The sequence below is a fragment of the Natator depressus genome, chromosome 25 (assembly GCF_965152275.1).
Source record: "Natator depressus isolate rNatDep1 chromosome 25, rNatDep2.hap1, whole genome shotgun sequence".
Classification (NCBI taxonomy): domain Eukaryota; kingdom Metazoa; phylum Chordata; order Testudines; family Cheloniidae; genus Natator; species Natator depressus.
The window spans coordinates 7,378,707-7,399,803 of NC_134258.1; the positions used below are offsets into that span (position 1 = coordinate 7,378,707).

Here is a 21,097-nt window from a genome sequence, read left to right on the forward strand (position 1 = left end):
ACCATCTTTCACTGTGTTCACGTACTGCACCTAGCACAAGATCTTGGGTGGAGCCTCTAGATGTTACAAATTTTAACAAAACAGATGAATTTGTAGGGAGAAAAGTGAAAAACCATAGTCAATAAGGGGAAATTCTAAATATGACCCATGGCTGTAGGCTGGGAACTTTGCAGGTCTGGCAAGGTAAGTAGGGGTCAGTTCTAGTCAGTGCGTGGATAAAGGAACACCTAGGTGGTGCTGGTTACTTAGAAGGTGATGCTCATCCCTGAGTCAGCACTGAAGCTAATGCCACAGCATGGTGATGGAGGGGAGTGGAATGGGATGTCTTTTGGATGAGAAGGGAAATTGAAGTCCTCACCACTTATCTTCATTAAACACCTTGCAGTTCGCTTCATAAGAAGAAGGGCATGAACCTATGTCCTAGAGCAAAAGGGGATTCTGTCTCTATTCCCCAGTCTACTACCATCCACTTCAGTGCCTGCCCCATTTTGTGTTTCCCTTTCAGCCCCCACAGCATCCTCTCTCCCAATTTGCCTGTACCCCTTTCTGCCCCCACAGCCCCAGCCTTGCCTCCCCATGTCCTCTATTAGTTCTCATCACTAATTAACCCCCATCAGCTCCAAACCCCATTACCTCCTCATCCTGCTCCAACCCCTCTTACCACCAGCTCCACCCCTTTACCCCCTCACTCTGCCCCCTTACCCCCACCAGTCCCTGCCCCCTCACCCCCAGCTCCACCCCACTACCCTCTCACCCTGCCCCCTTACCCCCACCAGTCCCTGCCCCCTTACTCCTAGCCCCACCCCACTACCCTCTCACCCTGCCCCCTTACCCTCTCACCCCCACCAGTCCCTGCCCCCTTACTCCTAGCCCCACCCCACTACCCTCTCACCCTGCCCCCTTACCTCTACCAGTCCCTGCCCCATAACCCCCACCCTGCCTCCTTACCCCCACCAGCTCAGACCCCCATTAGCCCGTTACCCTTTCTCCCACAGCAGCCCCACCTATTACCCCCTCATTCCCGCCAGCCCCCGCCCCCATTACTCCCTCCCTCACTAGCCCCCGGCTCCTGGGCACCGAGGCCGTGGCCCGCTGGGCGGGGCGAGGGGCAGCAGCAGACCGGCTCCCCGCGCCGGGCTGAGGGGAGGCGCGGGAAGGCTCATGCCCCAGACCGACGGCTGAGGTGACCCCGTCCTCTGCTGGCCCCTCCCACTCCTGAACGGTCTCTCCTCCCTCCAGTTGAAGCGCCAAAGCGCGCGCCAACTCCCGGCCCCACCCCTACCCTCACATGATTGGCCGCAGCCCGCCCCGCCCTCTATGTGAGCGACAGCCCTAGGGCCAACCAGCTGCCGCGGAACCCAGACCCCCTCCCTTCCTCGAGAAGAGGGCGAGGCCTGCATGTGACGTTAGACGAGAGGGTAGCAACAGTTGCCTCGAGACCCCGCGCGAGGCGCCATAGTGACCGTAGTCCTGGAGACTGTTACTTGCCAACGGTAGCAACACGCAGCCCCGGCAGCCGGAGCCCAGCGCAGCCCGGGGAGCCCGGCGGGGAGGGCAGGTGAGAGGGCAGGGATGGGATGGGGTCCCTGAGGGGAGGTGCCCCACCCCCTTTGGGGTGCCACAAGACGGGCCAGGGGGCTGGAGTGAAACTGGTTTTGGGGGCAAAGGGCAGGAATGGCTTTCGGTTTGTGCGGGGTGGAGGGGCAGGGGTGACTCCGATTTGGGTGAGGGCGGAGGGGGCAGGAGTGGCTCTGGTTTGTGCTACGGGGCTGGAGTGACTTCGGAGGCATGCGGGGGGGGGGTGGCTGGAGGGACTGGACTGAGGTAGACTAGTGTGAATCTAATTCGCGGGAGGGGGCAGGAGTAACTCCAGGTCGGGGGATGGAGGGGGCAGGAGTTGCTGGATTGGTGTAGACGAGTGTGACTCTAGTTCGTGGGAGGGGGCTGGAGTGACTGGTTAGTAGGAGAGGGAGCTGAGGAGCCTATGGAGGGACAGGGAGGCTGGAGAGATTCTGGCTTATGTGGGTGGGGGCTGGACTGACTGATCTGGAGGACTGGGGCTGGAGTGAATCTTGTTTGTGTGGCAGTGTGAGGGGACCTGGAGTTTATCTGATTTTTAGAGGAGGTGGGACTGGAGTTAGACCGGTTTGTGCCGTGGCTTTCTCCCTGGCTTTTGGCTGCATGTTATTTATTATTAATGTAACTTATTTTCCTGCTGCCTCTCTGCAAACTTTTTCCTGTGGGCGTTGGGAGCTGCTGCTCAGAGATTTCTCTGCCCAGCCCCTGCCTGAGGTATTTTTGGTGGGGGAGGCTTGTTATCAGATGATGTACACACCACACTGGCCTTTTCTCTGTTTTGGAGAGAGCCTGCCACAACACCACTCTCCTCCCAACACTTTCTCCTGCCTTTTCCTTTTAGTGAAATGTTGCCTTTAACCAATTGCATAGAGAAGGTGAGTTAAGTGCTCTTACCCTTTCTCATAATACAAGATCACGGGGACAGTCAGTGAAATGGAAAGGCAACAAATATGACATTGATTAAATGCTTTTTTTACCCAATGCATATGTAACCTGTGGAACTCACTACGGCAAGAGTTTAGCAATATTTTACAGAGGATTCGATAAGTAAGTAGATGCTGAGAGCATCTGCTGTTTTCATTAGATAGGATGAGATTTTATAAAGTATCTCAACACTTGTGCTTCTGGGCATAAACAAACTTCCACTGATAGAGTTTAAGAAGAAACTTCCCCTGTGGGTAGATTATTCCTAAATTGTTCACTACAGAGTTTCTTGCACTTTCCTCTGAAGCATCCAGTTCTGGCCACTATGAAAGACAAGGATATTGGATAAAATGGAGCCACATTCCTCTGAAACATTTTTTCCCATTTTTTTTAAGGGTTTGGATTTTACATTTTTTCTAATTTATTTTCTTTCTTTATCTCATCTAATTTTAATCTCTTTCCTTTCTTTCCTATCACTCTTATTCTGTAACTTTTCCAGTAACCACCATCATGCAAAATGATTTAATAGGTTTCTTTTAAACTCTGTTGCCTTCTCTTTAAAAAAAAAAAAAAGAAAGAAATACAAATCAGCCTTGGGACTCAAGTGTGGCATTGAGTTGTGTTTCTTTACCCTCTGGTTATCTTGGAGGTGGAAGAATTGATACAAATGTTAGGGAGTTCAAAACCTCTAATGATAAATTATTTCTTCCTATTTTTGTGCCCTGAATTTCATGTTCTGATGTTTTGTTTTGAACAAAAGTATTCCCTGAAAGAACAATTAGTTGGTACATAGCACTGGCCAAAGTAACCCGTTCCTTCTTCTCCTTTTCACATTGTAAGTTTCTGGATGCATGGCATGAATGTAAATTAAAAAGAAGGAAAAATGGTAGCTGACTCAAGTAGCTTCTTTTTAAAGGAACTTGCATAAGCTTTGCTCCCTTTTTCCTCCTCCTCCTTTTCTCCTGGGTTTTTATATTAACTTCACATCTAGCAAAACTCGTTTGGTTTCCACCTGTCATTTATTTGATTCAATCCTCTGGAGCTAGCAAGTCTTACTCTCTGTTTTTCCTGCAGTTAGAGTAATATGTGAAAATCTTAATAGGAACTTTGTGAAGCAGGTGCAGGCTATTCTTCACTTGATTGCTCCTGTTTATTTTGAATAACACATGTTGTTATACACCAAATATCAGTGTAAGAGAAGATCCACCTCAAATGTGTCTATTTAAGACAGAGTTCCTGTAGACTGACTACATCATTCCATTCTTTAACTTAGATACTAAACATTCTACCTTTTTAATCTTTTTTTTAAAAGATGCAAAATCTTGTTTGTTTATAGTACTTGAGGTAGAACTGAGTGAATACCTTGCAACAAATGATATAATTTATTTTTCTGCATTTGGAATATCCACAAGCAGATTATTGACTTCTTCAATTACATTATTCAAGATGAACATGCTTTTGTTCAGTTTGTTTGAAAATTTATGAACTCTGATTGGACTAAGAATAGTTTCCTGTGAATATACAATAATTGCTACTCAAAATAACTTGATTAGTGGTGATTGGTTAGAAGGAAAGATAATCTTGTGCTTACAGCTTTGGATTTGGACTCCAAAGACCTTGCTCTAGTCCCTTAGGGTCAGGTTTTCAGTATCCACAATTGGAACCAGACTTTTAAAAGTACCTAGCACTCAGTAGCTCCCCCTGTGATACTTATGGCTACATTTTGAAAACCTGGCGCTTAGGTCTTTTTGAAAATCTTGATATTGCCAGCACTGTTCAAAAGTTATGAGAGTAATTTAAAAAGAAACCAACATTTCTTGTTTAAAATGTGCCTTCTGTTTTTAGAGCCTCTAGACTTCATGTTTTCAAGCTCTACTCTGAAACCATGAGGGCTAGAAACGGACTCTTTTTAAAGGAAAGGTAAGAGTCTCATGTAATCACCTGACTTCAGGAATTGGGGCTTTAAGAAAAACAACAAATATAGTGAGAGTTGGCAACACTGACATATTTCTCTGTGCCTTGGCTCCCAGTCTGTAAAATGGGAGTGATACTGGTGCTGAGAGGATGAATGTTCGTGAGATCTTCCAGTACTACTGAGGGAGGGGCATAGAAGATTGCATGGTATTGTTTCTGTTCTCTGAAAGTCTACACAAGCCCTTCTGGGTTGGCTATTTATATGCACAAATTTGAAATTCACTTTCTGTATAATCTTGGGTATGTGGCTTGGAAACTTGTTTTCTGTGAAGTTTTGTGCCAGTTCCGTGTATCTCTTAAATCTCTGCTTTATCACAATAATATAAGACCAGACATGGGGAAGTTCTGAGCACCCACAACTTCCACTGAAATCAAAGGATGTTGTGGGTATTTGGTATCTCTCAGGATCAGACCCTTAAATTGCAAATTTATAACATCAGTGCTAAAGGGAAATAAATCACAGTTGCTTATATTTAACCCGGACTGTTTCTTTTTATCCTCCACTCATATGATTTCTAAGCCAAACTTGTTCAGGACTGATATGAGACTGTCTCATCTCAATAGTTAACAACTGTTTCTTTTCTTGCTGGTTCAAAATTAATAATTGTATAGAAAAACAAATTACTTTGGTAGTTTTTAAATAGCTTCATATTTGTAAAACTCCAGAAGACTGACACATCTTAGCTTTAATAGAGATCTGGTTTCTTTTTTTAAATACAGACTGAAAACATAGATGACCTAATTTATATTTTGTGCAATTCTCCAGATTTAGTACTGAAAATGTTCTCTGAATCCAAAAGTATCTTATGGAGCACAAAGACATATAATGATAAGCTATTGAATCAGGAATGCCTTCACCTTAATGCTACACTCTTCAGCAAAAGTTTCTGCTGAAGACTGCTGAGATATATTTAAACCAGTTTCCCCCTCTCTGCTTTTCTAGAAACAAATGCCAGCACAGTTAAAGTCTGGACACATGCCAGCTGGAGCAAAGTGCTGTCCTGAGTAGCATGATAGGACTTGAAGTGGGGTGCTGAGCAGACAATCTAATTTCCTTGAGCATTGGTAACTGCAATCCTGTGATTTGAGATTATATTTCTGATATGTGAAACATATGGATTTTTCTTTTGTTCTGTCTGTGCTTTGAGACTAGGTATTTTGTCTTATTTGCACTGGCAATTCTTTATTCCTGTGTTCAAACACCCACAAATCCACCTTATTGTCTCAGAATGTACTAGCTTTCTTCAGTTAAACTGTCCCAGTGTCTGTGTAGCATGTGAACTAATTATGATGTGAATCCGTTAATGGGCAACATAATATATCTTTTCAGGCTGAACCATGTACACGTTAATACGTTTGGTAACTGGGAATCCTAATGTACAGGGAACCCACTTACAGAGAATTTGTGTTCTTAATGAACAATGCAAGACATGAATTATTTCAGTGCACTGCACTGTGTGAATCATATTTCCAGCTACAGGGAATCCTCAGCTTTGAATGAAGTTGTTCTATGAAAAACTGCTGTACTTTTGTCTCAACTAGCTATTAAAGAACAAACAGAAAATACCGAAATTCTGTAGATACCATTCAACTGTTTGTTTGTTTTTTTAAGTGTGTTGAGTTGCATTTAGACACATGATTTCATCTCTTCGATTAGTGAAGGAATTCTGTTGCTTCCCCTTGTTTAAAGAATGTTCATATTTACTTATGACAGGGAGGTAGTCCTTTTTTTTTTCTGTATGAAGTTGAAGAGCAAGGGACAGTTTTGAGGTGTGGTGATGAGAATAGAGGGAAACATTTCAGGAGATTTCTGTGCAATGTAAAAGTGGTAGGACTTCTGCCAACCATGACCTTAAAATTTTTTTTGATTTGTGTTCTGTTGATTTGGTGCTAGGTAGGGTTTGAAGATCTGTACCAATGCCAAATAATGGCATTTGTAAAGTAATTTACATATCATAATGGGACTAGATTCTTTTGTTGTTGTTTAGAAGAAAGTTTATTCTCCTGAGCATATCGTTATCTAACGTATATGCAGGAAGACTTCCCAGCATAGTTGACTTCCTACTATACTTGTGTTAATCTCTGCTAGAAATTTAGCCTTCTTAATAACTGGGCATTGCAGTTACACTTTCAAAGGGACCAGTATCACAAAACACTATCGTGAAGATGAGTGTGTGGAAGATATGTGCAAGAAGTGTAATGAATCATCTGTGGATACATACCCTATGTGGATATTTACAAATTAACAGCAGACAAAGAAAACTGATGTTCGCACATTCATCTTGTTCTCTTTGGGCCATTTGTTCGAATAATTATTTAAACGAGGAATAGCTTTTGGGACTGGGGATAGACTGTATAGATGTGATAGTACGTGTGTCCTCACTGTCATCATGTACTATCAGTCATGATGAAGATGGACAGACTCTGCCAGATTCATCCCTGGTGTAACTCAGTGATGTTCTTGGAGTTACCCCAAGGGTGAATTGGGCTCACTTTTATTAACAAATACATGGGAGCTAACTTCCAAAATCTTGCCCTATGTGTGGGGAAATGCATATAGATGGATCCTAGTCCAAAATTGAATGTAGTCATGATCTTTGTGTCAGAGTTGGTATGTTATCCATTCAACTTCAAAGAGTACAACTGATGAGGCTGGTTTTTATTACCATCACAGCTACTTGCATGTTACAACTAAATCTTCTGATGGGCTTATTAGGTGGTCTTCTGATATTTAAAAAAAAAATCTGGGAAGCTCTGATTTTTTTAAGGGATGGCTGGTTCCTTTGAAAGGAATGTGTTTATTTTAGTATCTTTTGAAAATGGCTTATTATGCTGAAAGGGGCTTTTTAGAGGCTATGATCATATTTTAGTGAATTTAGGCTGGAGCAACTGCACGCCTCTTAGGCACCCACCTGTATCCAGAATATCCAGAATGGCTAGTAAATCTAGAATCTTCAACCCTAAAGTGAGGATTAGTTACAGGAAAAGACATGGTCAAGATACAATATTGACCTTATGAAATGTTAAGTCTGCATACTGGAAACAACCTCCAGTGTAGTAAAGCATGTATATACCTACTGAATATATATGAATATGCTCTCTGTTGCTTCTGCCTTCATGGAAACGTTATTTTTCATTGTCTGTCTGATTCTTTGTCTGTATTTGTGTGGTTTATTTTGATACCCATTTAGTGTGAATCATGTAGCTTTGACTGCATCTGGCTCTAAACACAGATGGCTTCCCATTCCAGAACTAGATTTTAAATTGTACCCAGCTCGTATGTAAGTCACAGGATGGAATTAAGATGGGTCCTGCATTAATGTACAAATTGCTGATGGAACTTACTTCTGCAGAGGTACTGGAGTTGCTAAAAGAAAGTGTCCTGGGTGACTTCATTATCTGTGTGTCTGACAATTCTTAATTATTTGTATTATGGTAGTGCCTACAGGCCTCATTAAAGGATCAGGTGCCCCATTGTGCATGGCACTGCACAGAGACATAACTAAGGCCATGTCTTCTACGCTATGGGCACTATGGGGCTGTCGCAACCCTGTAGCGTAGACACAGATTACAACAATGGAAGGAGTTTTTCCATCCATGTAGGAACACCACCTCCTTGAGCAATGGTAGCTAGGTTGGCAGAAGCATTCTTCCATCAACGTAGCTGCATTTACACCGGGGGTTAGGTCTGCAATTTTTACAGCACTGAGCACTGTACACACATTGACCTAAGTTTTAAGAGTAGATCAGGCTTAAGAAAGTTCCTGCCTCAGAGACATGACAGTCTAGGAGTGTGACAAGATACAGCAAATAGAAAAGGACAGGGGATAAGGTGAGGTAATAGTATGCTTAACATGTTCATTTTACCAAGTAGTAGCCTCAGCTCACCACCTGCCTAGGCATTGTCAGACAGCTCTTCAGAGTTAGCTTAAGATCCTATGGCCACCATGACAACCATGGGACTGTCCCAGATAGTTTCTGGCTCAACATTCAGCTGGCCAAACAGTGGAATTTGGGTTTTGGGATGAAATTAGAGGTAACAGGGTAACTAATCTGTGGAACTTGCTGCTGGATGATATTGTTGAGGCCAAGACTTTTAGTAGGATTCAAAAAAGGATTGGCCATTGATGTGGTTAAGAAGATCCACATTTATGTTAGATGGGGTGCAAAAAGAGATATAAACCTTCCTGCTTCAGAGCATCAGCCAATTGTTGACTGATGGGGGGCGAGGGTTGGGAAAACAAGGATTCCCCTATGGCAAATTATTCCAAAGTGTTGAACTTTGGATGGGGAGGAGGTTGTTGTTTGGTACTTTTTCTCTGGAGCACTTTGTACTGGCCAATGTCAGAGGCAGGTACCAAATTAGATGTGTAACTGGTCTGACCCAGTATAGCAATTCTTAGAGGTCATAGACTATCTCTTCAGTTCTGGGACTAGAGTAAAGGTCTTCTTTTGATAGCCATCCTTGGTGACTAATGGGAGTGTGCTAGGTTTCAGAAGTCTCTGAAGCAGAGCATTACCTTATCCACAGGCCACTCAGCCAGTGGATGGTGGGGGCATTTTATAATGAACTGTTATCCTAAACTATTGATGCAGTGGCTGTTGAAATCAGGGAAGTAGCCATTTAAATTTGCTGGTCACAATGGTATTTTGATTGTCTGCCACTGATGAAACAGGAGGAGACAATGATGTAGCATTGGTGGCAGAAATCTTTCTCACTGTGACCAATGGTATCACAAAAAGGTTTTGAAAAGATTATTTCATGGCTTTGAAGAAGAGTAACTTCACCTTCACCATAGCATAGCATTTGCTGGGCAGAACTGTACTGGGTGGTTAATCTAGCTAACTTGCGTCTGGTGATGGCGTATCTCTCACTGAGGAATTTTCATGTTATTTTGCAGGTAAGGTTTCATAGAGTCTGCTTTAGCTATCTACCACTAACTTAGTAGAGCCCTGGGTGGCTGGCATAAAAGCTGAAGCTTTCTGCTTGGGTTTCAGCAGTGCCTCTCACTGAGGTTCCGGAGATTATGGAGGATGTGTGGGCTGAGAGTGAAATCCCTGTTTCTCTTGGCTGGGGTAAGCCAACATGGAGGTTCCAGAGCTTTACTGGAGTTGATTTTCAATTCTTACTCAAGGTGGGGAAAGATGTAGCATCTGCTAATGGAACAACTTTAGGTCTTTGTTCAGTTAATTGCTTGAGGACAGCAACCTCTCCAGTTATCATCTTGTCTCAAATATACCTTATCTGGTTGCATCTGACGAAGTGGGTATTCACCCACGAAAGCGTATGCTCCAATACGTCTGTTAGTCTATAAGGTGCCACAGGACTCTTGTTGAAAAGCTGAGTGTGAAGAAAGTCTAGATTCCTTGGATTTCCTTGGCCCTATTTAATGAGAACTTCATCCTGAGTATGGTACAGAGACGAAGCCTGTTTTCTTTCTTATTATTAATTTGTATACTTTAGCACCTAACACCACTAGTGCTGTTAGGTGCTAAAGTTGTGCTTGGCTCTGTACATACACAGAATCTCCTCCTGGTGATAAATGAAGATCAGATATTTGTGCTGATTCTTTTAGATCTGTCAGATGCCTCTAATACCATTGACCATGAAATATGGATGATGAGTTTGTAGAACCAGCAAGAGAAAATGGAATTGCTTGAGAGCTTTCTCTTCTTTGTGGGAGATCTCAGAGTCGTATTTGGGCAACTTTTCTGCCTCTTCTGCTGAGTGTGTATGGGATTTAAGAAGGTTAGCAATAAAGTGTGGGCTGCAGTATTTTCAGTATGCAGGTGACACTCAACTCTATATTCTCCGATCTGTCATTTGGTGTAGAGAGACTTACCTGCTATCTAGATTAAAAGCTAGCTGACTGAGGCTAAACCCAGATAATGCTGGGTAATGCTGATAAGGTGAAGAAAGCACCAGAAGAAAGGGGAAAGATTATATCAGTCCCTCTGACTGCAGGAGTTTCTTTTGTTATTCTCCAGAGGGTCTTCGTTATGGACAGTCTGGGCCACAACTCACTGAGAGAAGCAGGAAGAAAGATTTAGCAAAATGTGGCAGGTGGGCAAATCATCCTTTTATTTATTTATTTTATTTTATTTTTTCCCTGCAGTGGCATTCACAAGGAAACTGAAGCAGGCAGCCAGATTTCATTTTTCTCTTAGGCCAGATGTAACGGTCAATGTAACTATCCAGATTCAGGAGCCTTTCAGGCAGGCAGTAAATTAATAAATTTCATTTATCTAGATTATGTTTTTGCTTGGCTAGAAAATAGAATTCTACACTAGCCTCTGATAAGGTGAAGATCACGAAAAATGCAAAGCAAGGAAATTCTGAGATAAGACAGCACTCCTTATTTCAGCTACATTGTTCTTGGGCATTGCAGTTCTGAAGGTTCTGTGTGAGACTGCCCTTCTCTTTCCAACTCCTTCCTCCTGAGTTGTTTTGTGATGTACTGACAATAAATTAACAGAACTTGAAATCCTCTCTGTGCCTAAAGACTCTGTGTATGCGCGCACGCATGCACACACACACATTGATTCTAGTCATCTCTTCTTCAGTCTCTGCATTTAAACATATTTCCTATTTTGTTTCAGATCAAAATCCACCCAACACCTGAAATGTGGATCTTATCAAATATGCATGACCTTCAGGATGAACAACCATGGGGGGAGGTATTTCTTTAACAAGTGCAGATAATAAGAGGCAATAATGGCTTTTGGTCACCAAGTTAATTCTACAGAGGTATCTTCTGCCTGACAAATATTTATTCTTTTTAATATGATAGACACATTGCATTGTTCTCAAGGTTTGCACCAATGAGGGAAATGAAATGTCCTTGCTTTCACCCAGGTCTTGAAACCTTTACAGAAGTAGCAGCCTGCCTGCTGACTATATAGTTTCCACAAAGGGTAGGAATAAATGGTCAGTTTTCACAATGGAGAGAGGTGAACAGCAGGGTCCCCCAGGGATCAGTACTGGGACCTGTGCTGTTGAACATATTCATTAATGATCTGGAAAAGGGGATGAATAGTGAGGTAACAAAGTTTGCAGATGACATGAAATTATTCAAGACAGTTAAGTCAAAAGCTGACTGCGAGGAGTTACAGAGGGCTCCCACAAAACTGGTGACTGCACAACAAAATGGCAGATGAAATTTAATATTGATAAGTGCAAAGTAATGCAGATTGGAAATAACTCTGTGTGTGTGTGTGTGTGACACACACACACACACACACATATACAGTGATAGGTTCTAAAATAGCTGTTAGCACCCAAGAAAGAGAACTTGGAGTCACTATGGATAGTTCACTGAAAAGTTCTGCTCAACGGTCAAAAAACGTCTAACAGTATGTTAGGATCTATTAAGAAGGGGATAGAAAATAAGACAGAAAATATCATAATGCCATTATATAAGTCCAGGGTGCATCCACACTTTGAATACTGTGTCCAGTTCTGGTTGCCCCAACTCAAAAAGGACATAGTGGAAATGAAAAAGATTCAGAGAAGGGCACCAAAGATGATCAGGGGTATGGAATGGCTTCCATATGAAGAAAGACTAAAAAGATTAGGGCTATTCAGTTTAGAAAAGAGATGACTAAGTAGGGGTATGATAGAGTCTATAAAATCAAGAATGGTGTGGGAAAAAATGAATAGAGAGGGGTCACCCAATTAAATTAATAGGCAGCAGGTTTAATACAAACGAGGAAGTACTTTTTCATATAACGCACAACTAACCTGTGGAACTCATTGCCATGGGATGTTGTGATGGCCAAAAGTATAACTGTGTTCAGAAAAGAACTGGTTATGTTCATGGAGGTTATGTCCATCAATATGTAACCAAGATGATCACGGTTGCAACCCCATGCTCGGGCAACCTTAAGCCTCTGACTCAGAAGTCGTGAGTGGACAACAGGGGTGGATTACTCCATAATTGCCCTGTTCTGTACACTGACCCTGAAGCTCTGGTATGGGCCACTGCCAGAGACAGGGCAAGATGGAAAGTGGTCTGGCCAACTGTGGCAGCTCTTGTGTTCTTATGTATTTAAAGTGGAGGCTTTTCTAGGTTTACTTCCTTTCCCAAATAGATACAAGTAAAGTTAATCCCTCTTCATGGTCCAGGCACCATCTGAGCCATTTGTTGCCCCCTGAAATTGATGATGCACAATCATCATTTATTAAGCACTGAGAATATGCTGGGCACTGTAAAAGTAAAGATAGCACCGGCTTTGCAGTACTTACAGCCCAGGGTATTCAGACATTTTCTACCAGGCATAGAGTTTACTACTGGAATTTTGTTGTCTTCTATAAGATTCCTTCCAACAATACACTCAGCAGTGTTTACAGACAGGGCCCTAAAAGACAGAACACTCTGGGAGATCCAGAGCAGGGAGATAACTTGATTTTTTCGTCAGTTATTATAACAAACTCACTTTTTGCTTGAATCACAGAATTATTTGCTTGTACACTGTAGCTATTAGAAGTTTATATAAGTTACTGGGCTTTAGGAGAATGTTTATATAAGTTACTGGTCTTTTAGGTGTGTTAAAAGTTCATTATTATAATAGAATTGTTATTATTGACTTGGTTTACTTATTCATAGTACAATTTTAATAAAGCGGAGTAAGTTGTTAAACAATTAAACAACTGTCCTTGGTATACATTCCTTAAAATGATGAAAGCCAAGTTGTCTATTAACACTCACTAGTGAAGGGGGTGAGATTTCAGTGCAGCCAATACTGGATATTAGTATTAGTTAGTGCATTAGGTTTGCGTGGATTCTGGAATTTTGAAAGCAAGTGCAATGCCTAAGCATCATATATTAGAGGGATGTAACAAGCAGGAATAACTTTATACAGATTCATTCTTTAGTGCTAATTATTAACTCAATTAAATAGCATTATCATTTTGTTATCATAGTGCTGAGAGGCCCCAATGGGGGATTGAAGCCATGTTATACTAAGCGCAGTACAGAAATATAATGAGACACGGTCCCTGCTTCAAAGAGCTTGCAATTTAAATGGACAAGATAGAGAAAAGAACTTCTCTTTGTCAGAGATGCTGGTTAATTCCCTTGTTCTAGCAGTAGTGTTTTGCTGGTCAGAGAAGCATCCTTATGGGATTGCAAGTCTCCATCCAGCGTTCTACCTCTTTAACTGCCTGTGCTTAATCTTCCCTATTGATGGGGGTAACAGCTATAGACACATCCTTTTAGTTATAGGGAAAAAGTGGGATGGGTCCTAACACACTGTCCTTTAGAAAGACAAATGTCTTTCGTGCTCATTTAAGGTATAATCTAGTTGGAGTGTATAATACAGATAAACTTACTAATAACAAATAGACCCTCTAACCCCATGAGGGAAGAATGTGGAAAGTGAGCTTTTCTCTTTCTTTTTTTCCCTGGAAATAGGCAAACTTCAAATTAGAAATTCAAATTAAAGCAGTAAATTAGATATCTAAGATTCTGGTGCATAATCCTTTATAGGTATACAGCACACTAGAGTGATGGCCAGGCTCATGTCTGTTTGTTTATTTGTCCGTAGTTATTGTACGAGTGGATTGCAGTAGAGGTGAGTAGCAGATTGCTGGTTAATAGTCTCTGTAAATATATACTGTGGAAGAAACTCAGTGCTTTCCTGCATATGATCCAGGAGACGACAGTTGCACTTAAAAATGTGACATGCCTTATTACAATGTTCAGTTTTGTAAGATTGTTACTGATGCCCGATGGACAACTGCAGTTTGGCTCCCTGCTCAGCTATGTCATACGAGTTCTGTGTGCCTTGATCTGTAACATTTGGTTAATCATTGGTCCCTCCCTCCCAGTGTATCCTTACAGCACATTCGTTAATATAGATAAGCTGTGCAGATTCTCTGGTGATCAGTACCATAGAAAAACCTAGACATATAATATGTATCTATCATTATTATTTATTATTTGTATTATTGAAGCACCCAGGTGCCCGAGCCATGGACCAGGACCCCATTGTGCTAGGTGCTGTATGAACCACGGAACAAAAAAGACAGTTCCTGCTCCAAGAAGCTGACATCTAAGCACATGTGGGATGTATGTCGCACCAAGGAGAGCAGGCTTCACCATCCTAAAGGATAATGGGGGTTGTGAAACCTTCCTGAGCTGTGTACCAGGCAGCCTAGAGGCCCAATCCCCACCAGAGTTCCCCCTGAAGTCATGCTACTCCTCTCCTGCTTTGGGTTTTGCCTTAATGACACAAACTAGCCCTTAACCTTTCTGTGCCTCAATTTAGCCATCTACGTACTAGAAAAAAATCAATGCTGATCTACCTCCTGGGAGTGGGAGGTGCAAAGAGGAGTTGGGTTGGTTTGTGAAGGATTAATTAATGTTTCTAAAATACTTTTGAGATCCTTGGGTGACCAATGCTTTATCCATGCAGTGTCTGCAATAGCTAGTGCTTTGTAGTACCTAACGACAAAGCCCCAAACCATTTGAATGACCAATCCCTCTTTTCATACATTTGTAGATTTCTGAAACATTTACATTTTGGGCTGAAACTTTCCAGCTATATAATGGAAGTGTGTGTATAAGTGAGTATAAATATTATAAGTGTTTGAGAAAAGTTTATAGAAAAGTTGACAGAACATAATATTGTATGGGCAAGCTTTTTCAAAAGATGAAAACAAAACACTGGTACATGAAACCATTCTTAAGGCAATCTAAATAGAGATAATTATTTCCAATCTAGAATTATTTTCGATTCCTGCCCTAAAACAGCAATATTTCTTTTTCTAAATGCCATCAAATACCTGTATTCAGATATCATTCATACTGTAATCCTTATTCATGTTCCCTGAAGAATTATCTAATGCTTTGACTTGTGATACATCTCCTATTAGTTAGTCTATTGTTATGGAATTTATCATAGTTTTCATTTTGGCAGCTGTTTAGTTGAACTTATATTCTGATCTCAGACATGCAGAACATTGTTCATGTTATACATTCTGTGAATCCCTCTTCAAATTCTCCTCCACCATTATATAAGTCTGCGGAATGTCATATGTAGACAATTTCTTTCTAAAATTTCATTTATAGCTCCTTTGATTTTTATATCTCAGCTGTTATGGAATATAGACCCATTTTCCACTAAGTCTCAGGTTCAGATCGGTCCTATACTGGCAGTGACTGAAAGTCATTATTACTGACTAATAACTGGTCTGTGTGAAATGAGTTGATGATTTTCTACCAGATTCCTAAGTGCCACTTATTCACCTCACAAAACCATGTTTATAGCACTATTGTTAGTACCCTCAGCAAAGCATGAATGGGTACGGAGCTTGAGCAACCCTCTTGCCTTTGGAGATGGTGCTTCCATGTCAGCACTGAGACATGCTGATGGGTTACAAAGCCCCATGGCTCACTAAGAGAGGTATGTAAGAAATAATAGGATCAACTAATGTAATAAACATCGCATGTACATTAGAAGTTTTTTCCAGAAACCTTAGTCTAGTAGGGTACAATGGGTTTAGTGTATTTAAAGCCAACAGTGAGTTGAAAACAAATTTTGGAAGGTAAAGAATTCTCTGTATTAATCCTGTTTTATGAGTTTATAAGAATACTTTTATTGATTTTTCTCCTGTAGAAACACAGTGTACAGACACAAAGAGGGATTTACAGAACAGGAGCTCAAGGCTGTGGGCCAGACTTTTCTGTTCTTCACAAATCGCTTCAAGCATCATTGCTATAATTTTCTTTAAGTAAGAGAACCAACAAAGACTCTTATAATAAATCACTTAAAATGTTTCCATGCATCTCTTTCTTGAGCAGCACCTTTGAGAAATCTCTCCGTAGCTTTCTGAAAACATGTCAGAGGTTGAGACTAGCTGGCTTTGTGGCACATAATGTACTTGAAAAATACGTCTTATATTAATACTTTCCCCCAACAATGTGTCTATTCCCTCTGTAGTATCTGTCGCATGAGCAATTTAACTGAGAGTACAAGCTAAAGAAGACTGTTGGTTTTGTCTCTATTTCTGGTTGAATATATATAGGTGCTTCTAAAGTTCACATCAACACTATATGTGTGATAAATGATTGACATTACCTAACCCCCATTTCTGTTACTGTGCTGCAGTTTATATTTAGCTGTGTGGATCTGTGTCTTGGGTGATTTGGGATGTGAGAAATGGTCTGAAGAAAATAATTCTGGTGACTAAATCCATCCTTGAAATATACTTATGTCCTTTCAATCTTCAGCATCCTAGATTAGAATGACTAATTTCTATTCCGAAATACATTTGTTAGTCTCTGAGGTGCCACAAGGACTCGTTGTTTTTGCTGATACAGACTAACACAGCTACCACTCTGAAACCTGTTTCTATATGCTTCTGTGCTTAGGTCATTATGTCTTTAATTATAGATCAGATCTTTGAGTTCACCTGGTTTTATTTTGTATTCTGATGGCTTGCAGTTTACACCAAATGTACATGCAGTCTAAAGTCATGTTAACATATTAAATATTACCTGAGTTGTTGTTTTAAAAAAAACCCTCTCCTCATTAATAATAAATGAATAATATAATTTGAGAGTGAACCTTTAGTCTGATTTAATGATCTTGTCAATTAAAAATATACACTTGATGAAAAGTGTCACAGAAGTAAAGAAAGAACATAGTTTCCCACAGGCAAGTATATCACATTATTTATCACATTTATCACAAAGTTTATCACATTATTTGACAATAACTTTACTTTTTCTTTAAGGTATTAGCTTGGGACTACTTCACAAGCCATACAAGCTTTAAGGGTTGACTTCAGAGGAGTGAAGTTTTGGAATAGCCTTCCAAGGGAAGCAGTGGGGGCAAAAGATCTATCTGGCTTTAAGATTAAACTCGATAAGTTTATGGAGGAGATGGTATGATGGGATAACATGGTTTTGGTAATTAAATATTCATGGTAAATAGGCCCAGTGGCCTGTGATGGGATATTAGATGGGGTGGGATCTGAGTTACCCAGGAAAGAATTTTCTGTAGTATCTGGCTGGTGAATCTTGCCCATATGCTCAGGGTTTAGCTGATCGCCATATTTGGGGTCGGGAAGGAATTTTCCTCCAGGGCAGATTGGAAGAGGCCCTGGAGGTTTTTCGCCTTCCTCTGTAGCATGGGGCATGGGTCACTTGCTGGAGGATTCTCTGCTCCTTGAAGTCTTTAAACCACGATTTGAGGACTTCAATAGCTCAGACATAGGTGAGAGGTTTTTCGTAGGAGTGGTGGGTGAAATTCTGTGGCCTGCATTGTGCAGGAGGTCAGACTAGATAATCATAATGGTCCCTTCTGACCTAAATATCTATGAATCTATGACTATCATGCATGTATGTACGTAGGCAGGCAACGTGTGTGCGCCTACTCTGTATCTAAACTGTACCAGCTTTAATTATTTTATTGTGAAACTAATTATATTTGTTGATTTTCGTAATTCCTTAGCTTCTCATACCATGTGATTTTATAAAAATGCAGGATTCTAACTCCTGTGGTTGTAGAGAAAAGCTTGAAAACATGTCCTGAGTATCCTAAAAAGCTCATAAGCCAGAAGGCAAATTTAAAAGAACCCAAAATGTTAACTTTTTTTAATCATGATTTTTCTGGGTTCTGACTCATGATTTTTGAATGCTTTAGGTTGGCAATAGTAGGTTCTGTTCCTGACTGTGACTCTGACTTGCTATTTGAATGTTAGGGTATTACTTATTGTCTCTGTATTTAGCTTCCCCAAATAATGGGGATACCTGTCTCATAGGATATTGTGAGGTTGAATTAATGTTTGTAGATTGTTCCTCACATGAAAAGTGCTAGACTTATTCTTAGATAAATTAGCATGATGACATTATTGGTGAATCGCCTAAAATCTCATACTAGGACGTTCATATAATGTTACTTCTCATACCACAGCACTCTGTATGTGACCTTGTAAATTACTGCTGCATATTGTGCACTTCAACCTAACACAAAAGATACTCCGGCCTTTGATCCTGCCCGGTGCAGGTGCAAGGTGCTGCACATATAAGTGCAACGTAAAAATGCTAAGCAAGACATGGAACACAGGGGGCTCCAGTCCTGCATGAATAGATGGGGAGCAACTGTGTGATGATTGCGAAGTTACTTCTGCTTAGTAGCGTGACAGAAGTCCAACAGGAGTTAAGTCTCCCCACCTCCCATGGCTCCGTCATGTAGACGCACAAGAGTCCAGGATAGGCTTGTGTGATCCACTCTCCTTTGTGGTGGTGGTGTTTTAAACGCAGGACAATAGAGAACAATTAACAATCAGATGGATGCCACCATTCTGAGAGGTTGCAGAAGAAGGCTGAAAGATTTTAATTCTCTATTCATGGGCACTGGAAATTAAAACTGTCATGGGTGTTGTATGATAAGTACTGTCATTTGGAGTTGGGGAATTAGTTTAAGAGTATTTTCTTTATTAAAAAAAGACAACCTACCTTACAGGCCATGTGGCCTAGTGGATAGACCATTAGATTGGGAATCAGGAGACCTTGGATTTATTCTAATCTCTGCCACTGGTTTGCTGGGTGACCTTGGGCAAGTCACTTCCCCATCCCATGCCTGAGTTTCCCCATTAAACCCATCTCTAAAATGGGAGTAATCTCAATAGGGAGCCCTCCTTTACAAAGCATTTTTAAATACATTGACAAAAAGTACTACATGAGAGCTAGGTATTTTATTTATTTATTTTATTATTACAGTGGTGAAAGATTTTAATTTTCAGTGCCTTTAAACGGTAAAGCCAGTTCTTTGTGTCCCACTTGTATTCTTATTTTCATTACACTGGTATAAATGGAGTAAATAATTTGACTTCAATGAATTTACACTTGATTTTACATCATGTTAAAAAGATCAGACTCTGGCCCTTCTGTTTTGAAAAACTGAGCTGGAAAAGGATTAGAAAAATCTACCCATTTGCCTACCAGAAGTGGGAAAGGCAGATGGTATCATCTGACATATCTCTTACTAAAGTTTATTTTGACTGAAGTCTGATATCAAGTAGCATCCAAACAAATATTTAAAGAAGAAATTACCATATTTGCTGATTTATAACTTTGTTGCGATACTTAGCTTGAATTAACAATGGTTATAAACTTGTTCTTATTGGCATGAATTCTATTTTATGTGTTAGTTGTTAACAGCAATGATTTGTGTGTAGTATTTTAAGCTAGTTGTTTCCTGCTATCACATTAATGTGAAGCATTTTCACTTTTCCTCCAGCTCAATGACTAACTCATCTCGGATTTGGAATTGTTTGTAAGTGGTTGCAGTGCAGTAAATATCTTTCTTCCCTTCTCCCCCACACTGTTTTTCAGTGTGGAATGCCTTGAATCTTCATCTCATAATCCATAATGGCATGGGGGATTAACATATAAAAGCAAACTAATAATTTTATTTTAAAACTGATAATGAAGTTGACGTAGCCTGCTACTTGCAAAGACAGACAACTGGGCTGAAGGTCTCCAGAGAGATGTGATACTCTTAACATAGTTCAAATATCTTATAAATCTCGAAGCACACTTACTCAAAATCACTTTTTTTTTTTAGATCAGGGTTTCTCAGCCTGTGGGTTGCGACCCAAAACTAAGACACTAGGATATGTCAAAGGATTGCAGGACTGGCTAGGCTCAGTTCCCTTCTGTAGGCGTTGCGACCTGGTGCACAGGATCACAGCACTTCTTAGATTTGGCCCAGCCGTCCCTCTGTCATGATAGTGGGGCCAGCTGGGCCAAATGTGAGTGAGTAGTGCTGCAACCATATGTGCCAGCTCGTGACTCCATTCACAGAAATTTGGCCCAATGGGCACTCCATCAAGGGGGCTGGACCAAACTTCAATCCCAGATGTTACAACGCCTGGAGTGGGGAGCTGAGCCCAGCCAGCCCTGTGGGACAGGGACCAGGAGAGAGCAGTTTGTGTCACATTCTCTGGTAAGTACCAGCCCCTCGATGCACCTCCCACACTGCAGTTGGGTGACACCCCATCTTCCATACCCCCGTCCTGTCCCTCCAACCCCAACCCCCCCAGTGTGCCTTTTTCCCATAGGTAGGCAATTTCCCCTCTGTCATCCCATCCATCCTAGCCCCCAGCACCCCAGATCTTCCCCCACTGCACCCCCAGACCCTTCTATTCTCCAGCTTCTTCCCCCAGCACACCCACTTTACCCCAAATTCTCCCCACCTCTTTACCCTCTGTCCCCCACGGACATTGTGTGGGAGCTGTGTGTTTTTGGGGGGTGTTTTAGCTTGCTGCCCTTCCCCCTCAGTTGCCATTTGGGGGATTCTCCAGCTGTTCACATCTGGCTGGAGCATCTGGAATCTTAGCTCTGAGCCCCTTTCCCTGCTGAAGGATCCCTGCAGGAGAGGGATCCAGGTCTGGGACCATCTCAGGGGGTCGTGACAGGTCATCAAGATTTACAAATGGGTCCTGAGCCCAAAACAGTTGGAAAAACCACTGTATTAGATTACACCCCATTAGCGACCTGTGAGTCAATGAAAATAGAAAAGGGACAAATATGAAGTTGATAGGAACTGAAGTCTAATATTTTTATAAATGGATTGAATTAATGTTTCCTTTGACTGTCCCAAAAAAGAT

General features: G+C 41.3%; 1 protein-coding gene across 6 annotated transcripts in view; it reads left to right on the plus strand.

Annotated features, from left to right (window-relative positions):
- The first annotated feature begins 1,423 nt into the window (after positions 1–1,423).
- RFX2 (regulatory factor X2) overlaps positions 1,424–21,097 on the plus strand; it is a 97,864-nt gene continuing 78,190 nt past the window's right edge. For 3 of the 6 annotated variants that reach the window (XM_074939709.1, XM_074939713.1, XM_074939714.1), the window contains exon 1: positions 1,436–1,558. The gene's annotated coding sequence lies outside the window, so the exon portion shown is untranslated. Of the gene's footprint in view, positions 1,559–2,430; positions 2,454–4,385; positions 4,423–21,097 lie in introns of those variants that run through there. The other 3 variants (XM_074939710.1, XM_074939712.1, XM_074939711.1) reach the window with 3 other exon arrangements.